We start from the raw sequence: 21491 nt of genomic DNA on the forward strand, positions 1-21491 counted from the left end.
TCTCTCCACTGCGCTGACATCCTTGCCCTCTCCCCGCTGCTGCTACAGAAAAACTCCTTTCCTCTTTCATTTCCTCCTGCTCTTTGACAGATACATGGATGGTTCCTTCCCTCCATTGCTAATGGGGACTTTGGAAACCATTCCCTCCCAGACCCGCTCCCACTGCACAGCAGTGTCCACAACAGCCTTCCCGCATAGCTACGACTGCCCTGTGCTAGCACAACGTGGGGCAGCCAGCTTGTCACCACTGCAAGGGACGACCTGCGCTAATACAGAGACACTTCTCTTTGAACCTCACTAAAGTGCTGCTCTGAAATCTATTTCCACACCTCCAAGGTTTCACACCCATTCCCATTCCCACGTCACGTCATCAGCTGCAGGTTTCCAGCCTGCAGCTGGAACCAAACACAAGCAGAACCCCACAATGTCTCATACCACTCATCATCTTTCCCCGAGAGTAATTTAAACAGCTGCTTTTTCAGAGGAAAGTGAGCATGCTCGCAGAGGTGTCTGGCCCTCAGCAACTGGCACGTCTAAGGGCACGGCATGTTCTACGCTGGGGACTGAACTCCTGAGTGTGGCTGAGGAGCACGTATGGCCTGAGACATCTCGTGGCAATGAGCAGGTATTACCTTGCATTCAGCAACTGAAACCCAGCAGCTCTGATCCTGACTGCCAAGGGATTTCATGAAGATGACACGATGCCTGCTGAGCGGTCCCCTGACACTGACCAAAGGATCAGGGGATCGCAGAGGGCCAGCTTGCCTTATGGGTAGCCATAAAGAGAACTCAGTGCTCTGACATAGCAATAATTGCATTGCAAACAAAAAAGTACATTAATACACACACCTAGCAAGAAAATTTGGCTTGCTAATATTGCTGTTTAAGATTTAGACTTTTCAGGTTTTTAATACCGTAGCTGTGCTGTCACAGAAGAGCTTCTTTTTCTGTTTTATTTCATTTTCTTTTGGTTTTGGTTTTTCAGGAAGAGAGCAATTTCTTCTGTGTCTGCAAGCACCAGACCCTTCAAGGTGTGGATGCCATTCAGTACTTTCTTGGTGGGTCATCATGGTGGTAAAAGATATTTGGGTCTTTACAACCACACATTCCAAGCACAGCTCTTCCCCTCTCCTCTGTGTACATACAGCTTTGGACCCAAGATGCAGGAGAAGGGCTCCAGCATCATCAAATCTGCTCTAAGAGCCTACAACAGAGCAAGTACCTAGACTGATGGTAAATCACTTCACTCACAAAGCTAAGGGCACAGGAGTCAACAAAAAGCAGGAATTAAACATAACTTTTTAAATGATCCCAAGTAGACTCCGAAGTTTATTGACTGGAATAAATGGAAAGCTGGGATACTTTACATTTGCAGGCTCTCCAAGCCTGTACTCACGGCCTCTTTCACCAGAGAACCACGACCTGACCACTGAGGTGAATTTATCCTCAAGCACCTCTCTGTGGTACAGCTGAATGAACACCTCCAGACTGGAGAGGCAGACACCAAGCCACACCAGTTTGCAGGGACAATCCAGCAAAATAATACGCATGTCCTTCTTTCAGCTGTGTCCAGTGATTTCAGGGAGTGCCACTGCACGATGCAGGTAAGAATGTGTGTCAGTGTATCACAAATCACAGCACGATACACAACGGATAAGAGGGGGTCTGCAGCAGGGCCCTGTGTCCTGAGTCGCAGAGGGGAACCCAAGCCCCTGTACCACTCTGCTTGATAGGACAAGAGGAAAAGGCCTCAAGTTGTGGCAGGGGAGGTTTAGATTAGATATTAGGAAAAACGTCTTTACTGAAAGAGTGGTCAGGCACTGGAACAGGCTGCCCAAGGAAGTGGTGGAATCACCATCCCTGGAGGTGTTCAAAGAATGTGTAGATGTGGCACTCCAGGATATGGTTTAGTGGACATGGTGGTGTTAGGTTGATGGTTGGACTTGATGATCTTGGAGGTCTTTTTCAACCTTAAAGATTCTATCATTCTATGACCTCAGAGGACAGTCAGCTCACTGCTTTGCAGGGATGCCATGCGCGAAGACAGCACAAAACCAGCAGACTCTTACTGAGTTTTGATAAAACCCTGTAGAGACACTACTGAGCATCTCACAAAAGATTTCAGTCATTACTTCTTGTCTGGAAAATTTCAAGTGGAAGAGAACAGTGGCTTAGGTTGAGCAGTTCTCTGGCACCACAGCATAGAAAAAGCATTCAACTCATTTTTAAATTGGGGCCAGTGGAAACTAGGAAAGGTGACAGGTCACTTTGAAAGTTTGTCTCAGGCCGATGAATGAAACCAAGTCTTCTGGCCCCCAGACCACCGTCAGCTTCATGTTCCTACAGCCTCTCCGTGCATGAGCTGTGGGACCATCTGCAGAAGCTCCAGCACTAAAGACCACACAGTTATGTCACCGAACTCAGCGTGGCTTCAAGAGGTGATGAAAGGGAAAGACAATCAGATTATGTCAAAGTGCAGCTCGATCGCTCACGCACGGCTGGATTCTGACACCGTTAGGTATTTCAGCAGGGCTGCCATGTGAAGCAAGACACTATCTGGCAGGAATAATGGCATCGAAATCCAGCCCTCCACCTATCTGGCTGCAATCTGCGTGCTGTGATGCTCTCAGAGCTGGCCCAAGGACCTCAGTAGCACAGGCAAAACTAAACACTGGCTTCCTGAGGCTGAAAACGTGAGGCCTGGCTACTTCCCAGGCTGCCGGTGGGGTGGCAGGAGTGGGCACAGGGTGCTGCTCCCATCCTCCCTTCCCTCGGCAGCAGGAGCATCCAGGGGCTCTGCGAGGGCTGGGCAGGTGGGTGACAGGGCTTGGGCGCTGGGCACGGTGCATCGCCAGCTATGGCAGCATCACGTGCCAATCACATCTGCTGCTTTCTGTTGCAGGTGTTTTAAGGTAAACTCAGTAGCTGTTCCCTGTTACCAGCTAAACCCACCCCAAGGATGCCACTCTGAGAGGAGGGATAAAGCACTTCATTACAGAATACCAACATTTTTGTCTTCTTTTTAGAGATAAGGAAAAACTAACATTTCAGCTCCAGCAGTTCTGCATTTTTTAAAAAAAAAAAAGTTTCAGCCAAAATATTGCAGCCAGCTATGGAGTAAACATGATGACAAATAACCGTTGGAGGAGTTGCCTCCCATTTTACAGCTGATGTATATATTAAGAATGACCGACTCCTCCAGCGGAAAAATAATCAGTTTAACACCAGAAGAATACAACAGTCGGAAAGATTTGCTGGAACTGGGACCGTTGCAAGATGCCCAAGAGGACTTGATGACTGAGTAACAGTGAAATAGCTGTGCAGGAACAATGAAATACGAACACGCTCCACAGTCCTCAAAGGGTAATTTGCTCTGCTTAATGAAGAGCTGATTTGATGATCAAGTTACTCACTGAAGAGGGGTGATTTAAAACACACACTTCTCCAGACTGCTTTCTAATATGTATAGTTAAATTTGGATGTACCTTTTAGGTTTTCTTCCAGGGCGAGGAGAAGCTTGGACTGATTTCCTCACAACAGGATTTCAGCATTTCAGCTGATTTAACTAACAATATTCCCTTTGTTTTGGAAAAGCTCTCCATTTAGAGTACACAATTCCTACATGGCTTGGGTCTTTCTTCCACCTTCCCTGGTTTTTCCACTCCTTGGGGCTGTCTCCTTTACATACAGACCAACTCTGCCAAAGGCAAGCCGTTACACCGAAATGGAGCCACACACAGAGACCGATTTCAGAGGCACTGCAGCCCATTCAGCTCTCGCTGCTGCACGGGTGTGTGACGCAGCCCAGGTGCACACCCCGAGCGGGCAGGCAGGAAGAGCTCCTGCGTCCCATGGAGCAGATGTAACTTATGAAGAGCTAACAGCAGGCCAGAGATTAGGAGTTTGATGGGAGTGATGTACAGTGAATGCTGTTTGGGAGACTTACTTCCTGGGCTGCATCAAAAGCAGCATGGCCAGCAGGTCAAGGGAGGTGATTCAGCCCCTCTACTCTGCTCTAGTGAGACCCCACCTGGAGTACTGCATCCAGCTCTGGAGCCCCCAGCATAAGAAGGATGTGGACCTGTTGGAGCGAGTCCAGAGGAGAAGAGGGCTGGAGCACCTCTCCTATGAGGACAGGCTGAGAGAGTTGGGGCTGTTCAGCCTGGAGAAGAGGAGGCTCCGCGGAGACCTTAGAGCGGCCTTCCAAAGGGGGCCTACAGGAAAGATGGGGAGAAACTCTTTAGCAGGGCCTATTGTGATAGGACAAGGGGTACTGGTTTTAAAACAGAGGGAAACAGATTTAGATTTGATATAAGGAAAACAGTTTTTACAGTGAGGGTGGTGGAACACTGGCACAGGTTGTCCAGAGAGATGGTAGATGCCCCATCCCTGGAAACATTCAAGGCCAGGTTGGACGGGGCTCTGAGCAACCTCATCTGGTTGGAGATGTCCCTGCTCCTTGCAGGGGGGTTGGACTAGATGACCTTTAAAAGTCCCTTCCAACACCAGCTATCCTATGATTCTATGATACAATCTACACAGATTTTAACCATCCTGTAAATGGTGTGAACGGCATAAAGCACGCTGAAGCTTGAACACACATTTGTAGAAACTCTGAGGGGTGGAGAAGGAGGAGAGAAGACCTTACGTTACATCCTAGAGACCAGTCTCGGGGAACCAGGGAGGAGGAATCAGTGTCTGCAGAGCTACATGCATCAGAAACCCTAAGCCACATGCCTTAGGAGGGTAGGACACGGAACAAGAGGTCTGGAGAGAGGCAAGTACTGGGATCCCCTCTAGGACGAAGGAGGCGGAGGGAGCTCAGCCACCCGTACAGGTCTTGCTGGGGACCAGAGGCACATGACCTATCCACACAACCCCCCATCTGCTCAGGCAAGCCAAGACTGTGCAACGAAGGAGCTACCATGTAAACACTGTTTGATTTTGGTCTTGTTCACTCTGCTACCAGCATGGCAGTTAAGCACCTAACCGTGTGGTCCACCATAGAAAAAACTCCTTTCCATCACAAGCTTGTCTAAAGTTTAAAGAGGAACCAAGGAAACCTGACACTTTCCAGGTGCTTGTACGTCCTCAAAGGAAATGAATCCAGCTAAGGAGGTGCTGCAGGCAAATGCTGCTGGTGCCTACAAGTAAGAATGAACGCGAGAGGTGGGATCAGAGCGTCAGGAGTCCATCTAGCCAGGTACAGAGCCAGGGCAAAATCCCCTCACTGGTCTAAGTGCCCCTTTAGTAAGAGACAGGCAGTAGGAGACGCAGACTAAAACATGCTGTCCCTCTAAAAATCCCAGGCATCCAGGGTGTGGAGGAAAGCTTAGAAACGTGTGTCCCGGAGACTCAGAGAACAGACAGCAAAGCAAAATATCTCAGCAGTTCTTGTTTTTAACTCCTGTTCTTTTTAAGCCACTGTCTTGATCTTGGCAGTGCTTATTTTGGCACGGGAGTTTGTGAACATTCAACACAGACTGGAGGTTTTGCAGCCAACAGCGCAGCAGAATAAGCGGCAGTATAGCAAAGGCATATAAGAAAATATAAATCTGAGTTCAAAGGCTTTACGCCTCCCATTTCTTCAAGAGACCCATCACACCTCTACTGCCCTGAAGACATAAGCCATACCTCTCCTTAGAAGCTACGATGTCAGTGCAAAAATAGCGAAAATACGGGTTCTCAGCCCACATGGAAGCAAAACTCGGGCTCATTATGAACCACAGGGAAAGGATCTCCCCAGCTTCAAGACGTGCTGCTCCCCTCTGGATCTCGCTGCCTCACACCCAGGCAGTCATCCCCATCTCCTGTGCTGGGCCAGGGCACGGGGCGGTACAGGCTGCAGAGGTGAAGTGATCCCTCTTCTTGGGGAATAATGAAAACACAGTTCCAAGCAAATAAAAGTTTAACTGCCCTCAGAGAAATAAAAAGCAATCCTGCAGCGCAACACACCAGCAAAATCACTGCTGCTTTACGGGGCTGTGAAGCAGAAAAGGCACGTGGCAATTTGCGAGGGAGAAGAGCGCAACAGCGAGTGCCCTCTCAAGGCTGCGCAGGAGTGCAGTACGCCTGCAGTGGAGGGAAGAAAACTAAAAAAAAAAAAAAAAAAACAGTGCTGCAGGTTTTTGACTATTTGGCATCACACTCAAGCTACCAAACACAAGCTTGCTCTAGAGGTCTTTGGTCAGGAAAAGGTTCCAGTCCTGGTGACACCTGAACCGCAGCAGTGTAAAGTCAAGAAACCCAGTGCCTGACAGCAGCACATCCCGACACCACCTTAGCCACCCTCCTGAGCGCTTCCCCAGCGATGAAGAGAGCTGGGTGACACAGTGACGCAGCTGCCAGCTGGAGAAACCACAGCTCCTAGACACGCACCAGAAACCGAGCCTGGTGACAATGCTCTTTGCTTCATCAATCTGAAGACAACGGACCACTTTGCATATGGCAGACAGCTCCACGCAACCTGGAGCGGACATGAAGTCCAGCCTCAGTTATCCTGAGACTCAGAAGCCACATTTACCATTTCAGTGTCCTGTGTGAGAAATATCAATGTCACTTGAGCACTGAATGTGTCTGGAGGGGGGAGCTATATTTTTTGGAGCACATGAATGCTCACTCAATGCACTGGATCATACAGACAAGATCCCATTCCCTCCACAGGCACAGAAAACGCATGCCACATCTTTATTTTTCTCCATGATCTACTTGGCCCTGCTCTGTTTTCTTTCTGTATAGCTTAGCTTCTGAAAGCGTCTTTTCAAGCACACATCCAGCCAGCCTTGGTCCATGTGCTGTCGGAAGAGCTGGAATTACAGACTTGGACAGCACAGGGGCTTTCATACCTCTGACACACCCAGAGGCTGGTACAGAGCTATACAGTTAAGACCATTAGAGCATTGTCCCAAATAACTGAGAAGATACATTCCTCAGAGCTAAACGAAGTGGAAAATTCCCTTGGAGACCCTTCTGCTTTCTCTGTTTATGTCACACAGTCTAGACAAGAAGGAGGGAAAAAGAGAGTTAGTGCTACTGTCAGCAAGGCTCTCGCCCTGAGCTCAGCCCCTTCTTAAAGTTCCTCCCAAACCTCTCCCACCGGCTGCAGGTGGTACTTGAATATTGTCTGGTGAACGGCAATCAAGGAGGGCTTCTGCGGGAGGATGGCTTTCCACCGCCAATATGTGCTCTACACCCTCGCACGCATGGGATGCAGCAGCAAGCAACGAAAACCTCTCCTGGCAATACACAGACGGGATCTGCCCCTGAACTGGCTCCAGCACAACACCCTCTCTTATGCCTTTTACCCCTTGAGAAAGGATTCCAGCACCCACCAGCCCTCCTGCCTGACACTGCACTTGTTCAGGGTACTGTCCGGGTTTAGTGCCTTATAAACCACTCTCTAGACTGGAGAAAGAAAGTGGTGCCTACTCAGTGTGGCCAGCACATCACCAAGGACAAGGAGCACGCGTGCAGCCCGCATCCAGTCCTGTACAGCCCCTCTGGGGGTTAACAGCGTGGTGTTCCCATCCCAGCAGGTTCTGGTGTCCTCCAGAGGTCCGAAGCTGGGAAGCACGCAGCGCTCTGTGCGGTGCTCTGCCAAGACATTTGGGTTTGTTCAGAAATTGGCTTGCTTTTACAGCACATTGGTGTGGGACAGCAAATGAAGAAAGACTGTATGGATGTTACATCCAAAATTTTCAGAGAAGTTTCAGACTCCCCTAGAATCACTTTAGACATTACACAGCCGGAGAAGCAAAAGCCTGCCTGTGTTCAACAGTGAATGCTTTTCCTCAGAGACTATGACATTTCCCGTGGATGTCACCAAACCATCAGCACACGAACTCCCCGGCTCCCTTCCCTCCTTCTCCTCCCGCTTGCCAGCAGGCAGCCCCAGGGACGGGGCAGACCCACTTCCCCCTCCATTCCCCTCCGCCACAAAGCAGCGCTACTGCAAACCCACTTCTAGCAGGGCGATCCCAGGCTTAACCCAGACAGGCACAGCACAGAAAGAGAGACACCAGTGGGTTCGTGGGCACCTGCCAGCGAAGCTGCTCGCGCCCAGCCTCCTGCAAACGCGCTCTGCTGCTGCCCTAAGACTGTGCACCCGGCGACTGTGTGCCCAGTGACTGTGCACCCTATGACAATTGTGCATGACAATTGTGCACCCTGTGACTGTGTGCCCAACGATTGTGTGCCCTACAATCGTGCGCCCTATGACTGCACACCCTACAATTGCATGCCCTAGGACTGTGCACCCTATGATCGTTGTGCACCCTATGACTGTGTGCCCTGTGACTGTGCGCCCTCTCAGCCACACACCGTCAGCGGCCCACAAAGAGAGGGCTGCGCAGGGTCTTCCAACCGGGCTGGAAGATCTTGTCCCTGCCCCGTGTTCAGCCGATCTCTCCACCCTGTTCAGCCGCGCACCAGACTGGTGACACTAGGTCCTGCCTAGCCCTGAGCTGCCGGGCGGGCTGAGATACTCCCCTCCTCGACCGGTCGCTCCGTAGCTGCGGCACCGGGCAGGGGATGGAGCAGCCACCGCACCCGCAGCCGTGGTGCAGGTGTCCCCGCACCGCCCCGGCAACCCCAGCCGTTAAAACCCGGTGCTGAAACGCCTCCACACGTCCCTCCATCCCGCGCTCCGGTGCAGCTTAAAGCAGAAGCCGAGAGCCCGGGGAACCCCAGCTGATCCAGGCTGCGATCCACCGGGCTCCGGCGGCGGGGATGAAGGAAAAGCGGGGTCTAGCCTGGCTTTCCCGGGGGTCCCCCAGACCCTCGGTGCCGGGTTCGCCCCGGCTCTGCAAACATCTCCCCACCTCCCCGCCCCGTCGGGTCCTCCTGCCCAGCCTGCGGGAGGGCAGCGCTGCAGCGACCGGTCCCCGCACCGGCACCGGCGGAGACACCGGTACGAAGAGGGGGTAGGGACAGGTGCCGCCGCGTTGCCCCGGAGCAGCCCCCTCAACCCCTTTCCCCGCAACCCACGGAGGCGAGCCGGGCACGCGGGGCGCAGGAGGGGGCAGCGACGACACGCGTGGGCTAGCGGGCGCTCACCCACTCGCGGAGAGGAGCGGAGGCAGCTCCGGGCGGGCGCTGCCTACCTGGAGCGGCGGCGGGCAGGAGGGCGGCCAGGAGAAGGAGGGCGGCCCAGGGCCGCGACGGGGCGCGGGGGGCGGCGGGCCCCGCCATGGGGCCGGGGGTCGCGGGGTGCGGCGGGAGTGGCGGGGCGCGGAGCTGCCGCCCGCCCGGCGTCCGTCTCGGCGGGGCTGCCCCGCTGCTTCTTGCGCGCCCCGCCGTCTCCTCCTCCCGGGCGGCCGGCTGACTGCAGCGGGGCGGCCCCACGGAGGCGGGACCCGGCCCTCCGCCCCCCTTCCCCTCCGCCCCCCACCCCCCGGGTGCATCCCAGGTCCCCGCAGCATCCCCCCGCCCTTGCGTGCGCTCACCTGGCTCCCGCGAAAAACGCCTTCCTCGGCACCCAGGGCGGGGGGTTTCAGCTGGCCCACGCGTGTTACGGACGCGCCGCGCTCCATTTTTGTCTCGTCCCCTGTGGGCTGCGCCCTCCCCACCCGGGTGCGTGCTCGGCTCTGAGTGGGCACAGGGCTCGCCCCTACGAACGGCCGCACAGAGCTTTCTATGGGAAGTCATCTTTCCTCCTTCCTCTCATTTTTTGGTCTTTCTCAACTTCCACCCCACATCTGGCCAGGGGTTTCTGCTTCACTCGTCTTGCACTGGAGAGATGCACTCACTATTAGAGCTACAAGGCACTTCTCACCCAGACTTAACTGATTCTTCCCCCCCTCAGCCCCCATCTACCTTTTGCTGCATCACTGAAGGACACCTATATTTTTGTAACAATTAATAATAGGTCATCTGCTGTGGAAACTAAGAAAAAAAAAAACTAAAAAATGGGCAATTTTGCCCAGTTCTTGCCTGCTATGGAAAGAGAGGTAAGATATAAGAGTTCCTGTAGGCACTGGGAAAAATAAACACCACATTTTCTGAGAAAAACAAAGCAAAGCAAAACAAAACAAAAAGAAAAACCCACCAGGCCAAACAAGCAAAAGCACAATTCAAAGAAAGGCAAATAACAGGGGCAGGCTTTGCATGGGAATTTGGCAGGTGCCAGCCCCGCACCTGCTTCTGCCCAGACACCTGTCCTGGCCTGCTGCTGCCCAGCCCAGTGGCTGAGTGCCTGGGGGAGCAGCACAGAGCTGACTCAAAAATCTCAGGCTTCTGGACATAACTCTGCTGCTGGACATGCCTGCTCCAGGGACTCCCACCCCACTCACTGCTCCCAGCTCCTCAGACCCCCCCACCCACGGCAGTTCCCTTGGGCTCTGGGTGTTACATGCATATGTTTTCATCAGTTTGTGGCATCCAAAACGAGAGGATAATAGTGTTAACTGAGTACGAACTTGCAGAACTGCTCCTGGGTTTTGTTTCGGAGCACGGTGCTCACTGCACCCCAGGCAGGAGCCCGGGAGTGGGCTGATTTAAGCAGCTATGCGCGAGGTGGGGACCGTAGCCCAGAAGTGAAGTGGGGAGCCAAGGGACGCAGTGGCATAGGCACACCATGACAAGCAAAGGGAGCCGGTCCCAGCCCTCAGCTATGGAGGTCTCCAGAAGACTGTCTTTCACCACTCCTGGAATATTTCCTCCCAGAACCTGACTGCTACAGACTGGAAGAGGCTTTTAAAAACAAAGCATCATATTAAAAATAAGGAGTCTTTAGATGACCGGGTTTCAGACAGCTCCAGGTAAGGCACATCTGTAACACTGCACGTTCCGTACATTGCTGCCTGTTGCAGCCTGTTGGCTCCGTGCTGGACCAAGCAACATTGGCAACTTTCTCCTCACTTTTCACTGCTCCTCTCATTGCTCTGGATGCTGCCCCTGTTGCTTGAGCACCACTGCTTCATTATCCCCCTTCGGCTTCCATCCTCCCCTTCCTGAGGGGCCTCCTCGACGATGGGGCTTGCAGTGCAATCCCAGAATCATAGAATAAAATCTTAAGGTTGGAAGAAACCTCCAAGATCACTAAGTCCAACCATCAACCTAACACCACCATGCCTACTAAACCATGTCCTGAAGTGCCACATCTACACGTTCTTTGAACACCTCCAGGGATGGTGACTCCACCACTTCCTTGGGCAGCCTGTTCCTGTGCCTGACAGCGGCAATCATGTAGTGGGATATTGAGCGTGGCTAACCTTGTACCTTAAATGCCGCCTGTGCCCCGAGTGCAACTTTTAAAGGCTTTTTCTAGATTATGAATCAAGGGCTGACTTGAACACTGACTAGATAGCTACATGTGCAATTCTCAGGCAGGGAAGCAGCTACTCCCGAGAGGAGGTGAACTCCACTAGCAAGGCGTGACAGCTAGGGGGAAAAAAAAGAAAAACAAACACCCAAACGGAGAGATCTGAGTATTTGGGTCAAAGTTTTAGCAAATAGAACTGGGTAAAGATCTCAGCATCACAGAAATCCAAATCTTGCCAAAGATCTGTAGCAAGAGCACGTCTCTGTGGGGAAGGTATTGTTGAACATGCTGCCATTTGGAAATTGCAGTGGATGTAGAAACTGGACAATGCAGCTGTGCCAGTACTCCCTGACAGGGACATCTGAGCTTGCTCTCAGGAGCAAACAATAGTTGGCAAAGTGGGAGGCACAGCCTCAACACACCTCTCCAGCACCCATGTGCCCCCCCATCTCCCCTAGGCTGGCCACAGGTGGCAGAGGCAATGCAGGGGACCCTCCACGGGAGCTGGCATCGCTCAGCAGGCTCAAACCCACTCGCTGCTTTTTAAATAGTAGCTCTGAAAAGGGCAAAACACTGCAACTTCCTGGAGGGAAAATGGTATGCAGATATATCGGAAAGGGTGAATCTTCGCAGAGTTCACAATCTGAAAAGTTTCGTGTTTCCCTCAGTTGTTTCTTCACAGCTCACCTGGTGCAAGGCAGAGGATTGAACACGCAGGAGTGCAGCCACCCGCAGGAGTGCAGCTACCCACCCTGCTCACCTGCACGTGCTCTGCAGCCTGAGAGGTTTTCCATTTAAAAGGCAGAATTCCATCAAGAATGTGAATACCTCAGGAATCAAGCAAGATGCCATGTTTCAATGAGTATGGACTTGTTCCTGTGGAAATGCGGAATTTGGATTTTTTTCAGGAAAAGCATTTTCTATAATTAGCCCAGCTGACATTAGTGTAACATCTAAGATTAAATTATAGCCCAAACCAAGACAAGGCATATTTGGAACTGCTGATACTTTTTCTCTTGTTTAAGCAAATGCTTCTCTTGCAAGCCATATGAGGCCAGGCAAATACTCACTGTAGGCTGCAGAGCCCTCGAGGAGAGAAGATGCAGCACAGCAGCAGCTTCACTTCTGGGTTTCTAAAAAACTCATTGGAGCAGGTACTCACCTGGCACAGTCTAGCAGAGCTTCTTGCCTCATCTTCATCCTCTTTTGAGCCCTGCTAATTACACCAGATAACAAAACAGCTCTTTTGCACTTGGCAAACAAACTTACTCACTCTTGACTTCTAGAATGCTTGTCATTAACTCAAAGGAAAGCTAGTGGCAGCCTCTGGTGTAGAAACGGTAATCCTGCCAGTCTGTAAAGGCAGGACTATAAACAGAAGAGACAGAGAGAGGCATGCAAAAGAAGAATTTTAGTAAGCCAACTTCCAGATATTTATAGGCAGTCTCAAGGGCTCTATGCAGAGGGTCTCTCTTCTCTGCAATACGGATTGCATAAGCAAGCAGGCTTTGGCCCCAGCACCAGTACGGGTGTGGATGCAGCAGCCTGGGCTACCATACTGGTGTGATTCAGCACCCAGCAGCTAAAGCCGCATCTGCTGCAACGCGTGTCTAAGAGAGCTGGCTTCCACACAAGCTGCAATCCCAGCTTTGGACCCAAGTGAAGACACAGCAGCCTTTCACTAAATTCCGGTGACATTTGCTTTATTTATGCCCAAGAAAGCAGGAATGCTGCACTAAACACTGCTAAGGGAGTTTCTGACCGCTTATTCTAATGGCGATCGTTGCTCAGCACAACTTTGTTTAAATTATTTGACATCCTTGTCCTGTAAACATTTTGCATTTGTTTGAACATTAAACCTGCACAAAGTGCAAGGAATATTTATATGCATAAGCATCTATTTTACTTCAAGGCAAACAGAAACAGTTTTAAGCACGTTAATCACGCAATGCTTTTGAGTTGAAGTGTACAATTCTGTTGAAGGCCACTAAGAAAGAAAAAGAGGCTGAGAGCCAGGAAATGCCTTCCAGCCATGTAAAACTCCTACCAGCACCTGGTAACCACCCCTCTTCCTTGTAGGTTGTCCTGTTTCAATGTGAGCACACGCAGAGGTTGGAAGAAGCACAGATCGCTCCATCACATAAAATAAATGCTCATTTTTTAAAAAGAAGACAACTTGTTATGGGCAAATCACTAGTAGCCAATAATTTATTTGCTGAATTCTGCCTCTTCTTCTAGTGATCACTTGCCTGCAAACAGTTTCTTTAATGTCTTTGTTAATTACTTCCTTTCATATGCTTTGATAAGCCTCCCACTGAAACCAAAGGGAAGATTTCTATTGTTTTAACAGTAAAATGGTTCAGGCCCACGCTCTTGCAGCTATTTGGGATATTTACCCAATTCAGCTTTTAGATAAAGGTTCAAAAAAAAAAAAACCTGCCAGAAGAAAATGAAAAGTTGTTTAAGTGAAATTAAATTACCAGATGAATGCCAATGCAGTCTGAACTCTCGTGTGCCCATCTGGTAGATTCATTTAAACAAAAAATTAAAAAGAGGAGATTATAGAATCATAGAATGGTTAGGGTTGGAAGGGACCTTCAAAGGTCATCTAGTTCAACCCCCTGCAAGGAAGAGGGACATCTCCAACCAGATCACGTTGCTCAGAGCCTCATCCACCCTGGCCTTGAATGTTTCCAGGGATGGGGCATCCACCACCTCTCTGGGCAACCCGTGCCAGTGTTCTAACACCCTAATTGTAAAAAAAGGTGTCATTAAAGAATGCCTGCACACAGAAAAGGATCGGCTAAGGTTTTTCAGCTGTAAGCAAGCGCTCCTTGCTCCTTGAGCTGTTTCTGTCTGAAACCGTATCTTTTCCATGCTGTTCTCCTCACAGAAATGCCTGTGTTTTGACTTTGGTTGGACTTGATGATCTTAAGAGTCTTTTGCAAACTAAATGCTTCTATGATTCTATGACTTTTAGGGGCAAAATGAGCCACAACATGAGCTGTAACTTTCTCCCCTGAGCAGACCCTGCTCTGCCTGCATGCCCCGTGCAAGCGCACCTTGGCCCATGGAAATTGCTGTTGTGATGGCTGTGCAGGCCACTCAGCCGGGAGGGCTTTGGTGAAGGCTGAGCCAACTGCATGAAGTAGAGCAGCACAAGCAGAGCAGCTGGGAAGCACCGTGGCTTCATTCAGGCCAACGGTTTCACGGTGAGAGTGCGCTGGGAGCTGGGGGTCTGCAGGGTTGCACCCTGAAGTGCCACCTCCAGAAGTTAGTTACATTGGTCTACTTATTCTAAAATTCTTTCCTGTGGTCATTTTTCTTGCTTTTTTTATCCTCCTGCATCAGGAGGAGCGTCTCAGTTACTGCTACGATGGTAACACATGCCTCTAAATCCTGATTCTCCATCTTCTCTTTCCAGTACCCCGCCAATATAGACACGAATTACCTGACATGGTGAGAGTGAGTGGCAGTAAGAGATTGTCGCTCCTCTCCATTAAATGGCTTCAGCTTCTAGAGCGAATGAATATTTTCCTTTGAGTGTTTATGGATATGGAGATTGCACTGTGTTACTCCACAATGTGATTTTTTTCAGAACAGTGAGTGCAAGAATACAATGGCATGACTCCTCGTTCCTCCCCTCTTAGTGAGGCTGAGTTGATGTAATTCACCCACACAGAATCGTGGTCTTTGCTGCTTCACTAGACACCTTTCAACACTGCAACTAGTCAGCAACAAAACAGCAGAATACAAGTGCTGCTTCTGAAAGTCTTTTTTGCAAAATTTGCATTTAAAGCCTCAAGAACAAGTTCCCTGTGCTCTGGCATGGTGTCACAAAACTTCAGCCCAGCTCTGGGACTGACAACTCAATGAAATGCAAGGTGGGTAAACGAAGCAAGCCCTGAAGCTTGACAAACCTGAGTGCTGTTGACTACCTGCGGCAGACAGTCTCCAGAGGTACGGGATCTCTGCCAGCATGATGCCTGGACATGAACGTTCACACCCTGTGAACAGTCAGGAGGAAGGCTAATTGACATGAACTTTGATGATGGGTACCATGAGAGAAGCAACCTTGGCTGACCAGGTTCAAGACCATTTCAACTGCTACAGCTCACAGTCAGCACAAGGAAGTATTGAGTCCTGAAAGCTGTGTCTTGGCAAGCAGCCGTCTAACAAAAGGTGTGTCAGCTTGGCCACTCTTACCATGGGTTCTTCCAGATTAAACATGATTGTGGCTGCTGCTAGAACAGGAAAAAAAGGCTCATCCCTCTGCACTGAGCCCCCTCACAGTGGAAGATCATCGAAGTGGAAAGGCATGTAGAGTTTCAAAGCTGCAGTTCTTGCGTGGCTCTCGTGCATCCATATTGCAGCTGGTGGTAACATCCAGACACAGCACTGGAAAAAGCCTCAAGTGAAGACAGAGGTTGGGGCTCTGCACAAACCCTGACCTATGCCACTTTGACAAATTAAATGGATTTTCATCACAGCTCCAAGGGGTAGAGGGCATCTGAGTCGTGTGGACGAGCCCCGCAGCACAGCCTGGCTAGGTGATGGAGAGTTTAGGACTTCCAGACTCCCATTTTCACCCTGCTCCCCTTAACTCCTACAGCAGGAGCTACAGCACTCTGCCAGAAATTAGGAGCGTTGAGGACACAGGAGGGGCTGCCCTTACTCATTGCTCCTCCTTGGCTGGTGACACCATGATCAGCAGCTCAAAGCAGCGATTTGCAGGGACATTCCGATGCTGCTGGTCCAGGGATGTTGACTGAGATAGGGATGGGGATGGGGACAGGGAGCTCTGGTCCTGTGAGGAAAGGGCTCCTGCCAGGCTTGGCACTCACAGGCATTGTGAGAGGATCAGGCGTGTTTCATGAAGATGAGAGCCTCAGAGCATTCATCGCTCGACTCTAATAAATGTCTGCTGGACCCATATAAACTCCGCTGATTTAGAGATTTGTCCAAGCTTGTTTTCCTAACGCTCCCCCTGCTCCCTCTCCAGGGAGCCAGACATAGCCCACTCCTGACAGGCACCTCCAGGAAACGAATGTTCCTGGAAACTCGGGAGTGAGAAGACAACTCTGTTTTTTACAGCGGTAGAGCATGTCTGAGGGTCTTCTCTTAAAAGAGCAGGCTATTGTTATGTCTCTAATTGGCAAGAAAAAATCTAAGATGGATCAATGTCTTGGGGTTACTTTTTCCTTAATGACAGCGACTGTTTTGCTCTCAGAATGTTTTTTTTTAGGGATATTGTTTACTGCAGCTTCAGCCCTGCTCAGAACACTTGGAATCCAAATAAACTGCATTACATTGCATTTTCTGGCAGGCACCCAGTGCAATGAATTTCAAACCAGTGTTTGATTTTGTCAGCTACAAGGCAGAGAGGCATCTCACCAGTCAAGATCAATTCTTCCAGTTGCTGCACAGCACGACTCCATGAATTTGCTGCCAGTCACATCGCTGAGGCCACATTATCCCTCAGTAACAGTACCCCCCAAAACATGATAAAGTGCAGACGGTGATCTGCAGAGTGAGGAGACTTTGAACCTGTGGTATTTAATACCTGGAATTAGCTGTGGGTGTATCTACTGACACTTGGAAGAAAGATAAAAGATTTTCAACCTTTAGGATGATTCACAAAGACTTAAAGTATTTGGAGTTATTTGTCCTGCAGATCTTAAACAGATAATTGAAAAAGTGTTGACCAGACATGACTTTTCATTAATTAGACAGACAAGAAGAACAAATGAACCTTTTTGAGGTCAAGAGATCTTCCCAAAATTACAAGTCCCCCCACTCCCCCTCCCCTAAAATGATGTTATGTATATTTTCAAGTCAAAGTTTCCCAAAGAGATTTACAACACGCTACATGATGAATATGAAGACAAAGTATCACTCAGATCTGTTAAACACTGTGACCCACGCACAGCACGGGCTATTAAACGCTGGGAGATCCTGGCCTCCTCCCTCCCACTCATTTTGCATAAGGGAATTACCCAGAGCCCTCCCGGTTCCTCACACACTTTAAGCAAGTCTCTGGCAGTACTGAGATGTTCGCACTTCCCCTTCCTCCTCAGAAACAGCCCTCCTGCCAGGCAATCCGATTGCCTCAGTCTTCATGTCAGCCTGGAGACTGGAAACAATACCGCTGTTGCACAAGCCGACCCCCAAAACATTGAAGGGGTGTGCCTGATTTCTTCATGAATGGTCTTCCTGTCACCAGGGACATGAGGAAGGCCAGATCCCCACCCCAAGCCCTGGTTGCCACCCTACAAGAGCCGGATATTTCTGCTACAGTGCTCTCACTGCTGATATTTGGCTCTTATGACTCATCGCCTGAAGAAGGTTTCCCTGAACGTGCAGTTACCATCTGCATCAGACCTGTGGGCTCAGATGGATGGCCCCAGAGCAGCATGGCATTTCCCGGCTGATCTCATGGTGAGGGCAGCTCAGAGGGCAGCATGCTCCCCAGGCACAGCTGGGGCTGCCAGATGGGGCTGGAGGATGCTACCAACATGCTCCGGCTCTGCCTGCGACCAAGGAGGACAACAAGGAGGATGCTTCACTGAACAAGAGACCACCTGTGCTGTGAGAGGCACAACTCTGCAGCTGCTGCCTCAGGAGAAACGCATGATGACTCTCCATACTTGAAGCACCAGTTTGGAAACACAGCATAGGGCCACCCTGGCAAAGCTCTTCAGCGGCATTTGTGTCATTTGGGGTGTTTTATCCTCCAGCTTTGCATTGATGAAGTTCTTTCTCTGCTTCAAGGACAAGGTACTTTTACCTGAAACACCTGGCCTGGGACTGTGGATTGTGGGACTGTTGAGATCCAGGTGTCACAAAGGGAAATGGAGCTCAGCCTGGCAGAAGAGCCAGTGATGATTTGAGCATGCTGCAGCTGCAGGAGGCACCTCTGAGTCTCAGGGACCTGCATTTCCCTCCCTTTCTGTCAGAAATTGCAAGCAGCCTGGAGTCCAAGTAGCATTTTTAAAAGGTCTTCTCCAACTGCACCCACCTCCCTGTCCTCCCCAGCACTGTTGCTTTGTCCTCCCTCAGTTTTCCTTTGCCTAGTCCTATTTCCTCCCTTTTTGCCTTTCATCCCTCATCCCCAGATAGCATATCACCATTTCTTCATCCTTATGGTCCTCTTACACTCCTTCCTTTTCTCTTCCACACTTTTCTTAGCAACTGGGTCCCATCCTCTATTCCAGGAAGAGGAAGATGAGGGAAGCTGCTGGGCTTTTCTTCTCATTATTATTAATTACAGCACCTCCCTGCTTTTACTCACCCTCTTCCCATCATCACCACTTCCTCCAGCTCTTCTTCCTGCCCCATCCTGGCATTACTGTTCCATCATAACACTTGGATGACCTCCCTTGGACCTTAGCTTCCCCTTGCATCATCACCTCCCAGCCACACCCTCACCAACTCTCACCTCCCCTTGATTTGTCCTGCAGCTGTGGTCTGTGTTTCATACTCACTGAAATGGATCTTGCCTTTGCCATGGACTGCTCCCTTGTCGGTCTGCTTGACTGCAATGTCAATATCTGCTTTAGCACTGTTCTCTGTGTCTAAGAGGTCAATATCAGCTTCCTCTAAGTCCCCTTGGTCCTTTTCCTGGATACCATCTTTCGCTTGCTCTCTCCTCTGGATATGATTGTTTCTATGTTTCAGTTTCTTTGTCTTCCACAGTCTCTCTAAAATCTGTCATTTCTTTTTGCATCATTTCGCAGTCCTCCTCTTTCCAATTTTGTCTGCTCTTGCACATGTCTTCCCTCAGAGCATTGCTCTCAATCATTTTCCTAACTCTCTATTTTTGCCCTCTTGCTTCCTAGCACCCACTAGCTCCACCTCATCAAAGGCTTCTCTTTTCACCTTTCAGACCTCCCCTAGGTGACCTTTCTCAGCCTCCATCATCCTTCAGCCTTTGACATTGCCTTGCTTTCTCCTCTATAGACTTTCTGCATGTGACAAATCACTGTGAAGGGCTGGTCTCTGCACAAGTCTCATCCCTTTAACAAGGCACTCAGCTCTCTCATGTCTGACCCTGTCTAAGCAGAATGAATCCCCTTCCTTCCATCCTTCCTTCCTCTAGCCCCAGCTTGGAAAAGGGAGTTGTACCATGGCCTGTCCACATTGGGACACTCATAAAAATTCACTGGAATTCATGAAAATTGTGAGGTGAAACTGGCTTAACAATATCAACCGAGTCATCTTCAGTTTGAATGAGAATGTCCATGCAGACAGGTGGAGATGAGATTTATACTTCCAGGTAATCTAGATTACCTCCGCAGGCACCCACCTTTGAAAAACCCTCACCTCATCGTGGTTATATCTCAGCATCAGTTATTTCTCTGGTGCCTGGCTGCTGGATGTCTTTCTTTTTTCTGCCTGTAGGCCCTTCTTGGCAGGGTTCATCTCTTGTCTCCTTGTTCTTCTGCTGTATAACACCCAGAAGAACAAGACCTCAGCCTCTGTCAGGCTCTGGTGGCACCAGAATTAACAAGGTCTATAGCTGCAGTGCCTCAGAGTCGGGGCTGCACTGGGTGGCAGTGCCCCATCCAAACCGTACTGCAAGGGGAACCGGCATCAGTTTTTCTGGCAGGAGAAGAGGTGGCCTGAAGGAAAACCGCTGCTGCAAGTAGGATGCAGAACTCCATATTTCCTCATACTTGGGATTCTTGGCACAGAGGTTATGAAAATAAAGGACAATCAACTCTTTTCTGGGGAAGTGGGTACTAAGATAATTTGGATGCTAATTCTTTTCAAAAGCCAATTATCCCCATGAGAATGCTGGCATTTAAGTGCATTTTAAGGGATAAGAAAAATGTTTAATTTGTTCTCTTTGCCAGGCAGGAACACTGTGTTTCAGATTTGTCTCAAGAACTTCCTGAGCAAGTTGGTTTGCCATGTTAACCTCACTCTTAGTTGTGGTTAACTTCTGCTAAGTGCCAGTATTGCTATGAATCTATTGATTTCTTTTCCGGATGCGAAAGAGAGGAGTGTTTCGAATATGCAGTGGGGCTTATCTTCATTGTTAATAAAACACCTAGAAATAGAAATAGAAGACAGGACTATTGTTTTGAAATAAAATTTGCAGAAAATTATTTCTCATTTCTTTTTCATGAGAGGACACTGAAACACTCATTCTGATTCAATAGGTCGAATTTTTGGCCACTTCTCTTGGGTTTTGCTGTCTTGAGCAAATGGTTTGGTACCACTCATTGGAATGGTGTAAAACTGAAAGAACTGGATCTTCACTAATCAATGTTGCCAGCACCTAGATGGCTAACCAAAGGAATCTGCTGCATTCAAACTGAAGTGATTTTCAATGGGTCCACTGTACCTAAACATTTTTCAAAGTGTCTCTAAATTGAGGCTGTGGGAAGTTAGCCTTAGGACAAACAGGGGCTAGAACTGCCCATTGCCAAAGACATGACACTGATCTAGGTGAAACTTTGGTGTGACCCCAAAAAAGATATTTCTGTGGCTGTGATGTGAGTTGCTACTACAGAGAGCAGCTGCTCTGGTCACCCAATTTCAGTAGAAAGTTCACACATGGGGAAGGTGTCAACACCTCATCCACCCACATCCTTCAGGAAAAGGAACTTGCATCAAAGACACCTGAACCCACACTGCATCTTTCTGGCCCATAAAAGAGGACCATGAACAAGGGCCATTCTGAGCCAAACACTCCCTGCATCCTGCAGAGAAAGCAGCTATCCTTCCTCCCAAACTACAGCTGAGGAAAGCTGAGGGAGATGCTATGCTTTCAGTCAAGTACTGTTCAGTATGACATCTTAGTCCTGAGCACATCCACAAAGCAGCTAGCCAAAGCTAGCCAGCTTCCAGTTATCTACCTAAACATGACCTAGCATGACCCAGAGTGGACTTAAGCAACATTGTGTGTCTAAACAGAAAGCTCCTTTTTGTGTGGCCCATTACTGTGCAACATCCTAGTAACACGGGTCACTGCAGACACCCTCACCCATCCTTGCTGCTCTGTCATGGCCTCACAAAGAACTGATTCAATATCTGAGACACTTGTCCCTCAGGCACTGTGGGGTTTGGGTCCATGCTATCCAAAGGCTACTGCAGCACAACAATTGCAGTTGATGAGTTTAACACCTCAGTACAGGAGCACTTTCCACTGCAAGGCAGCAGTGGTTTGGGTGCCAGAAAGAGCCTCCTTAAGGACTCGCGTGGGCCCAAGATTGCCATGAGGCGC

The 21491-nt window shown here is 49.7% G+C and overlaps 1 protein-coding gene across 1 annotated transcript in view; it reads right to left on the minus strand.

The window, feature by feature from the left end:
- Window positions 1–9181, minus strand: part of FNDC1 (fibronectin type III domain containing 1) — a 73052-nt gene extending 63871 nt beyond the window's left edge. The window contains exon 1 of the mRNA XM_086745517.1: window positions 9102–9181. The gene's annotated coding sequence lies outside the window, so the exon portion shown is untranslated. The remainder of the gene's footprint in view (window positions 1–9101) is intronic.
- Window positions 9182–21491: the final 12310 nt, after the last annotated feature.

Source organism: Chlamydotis macqueenii, chromosome 3 (assembly GCF_036417535.1).
Source record: "Chlamydotis macqueenii isolate bChlMac1 chromosome 3, bChlMac1.mat, whole genome shotgun sequence".
In the NCBI taxonomy this organism is placed as follows: Eukaryota; Metazoa; Chordata; class Aves; order Otidiformes; family Otididae; genus Chlamydotis; species Chlamydotis macqueenii.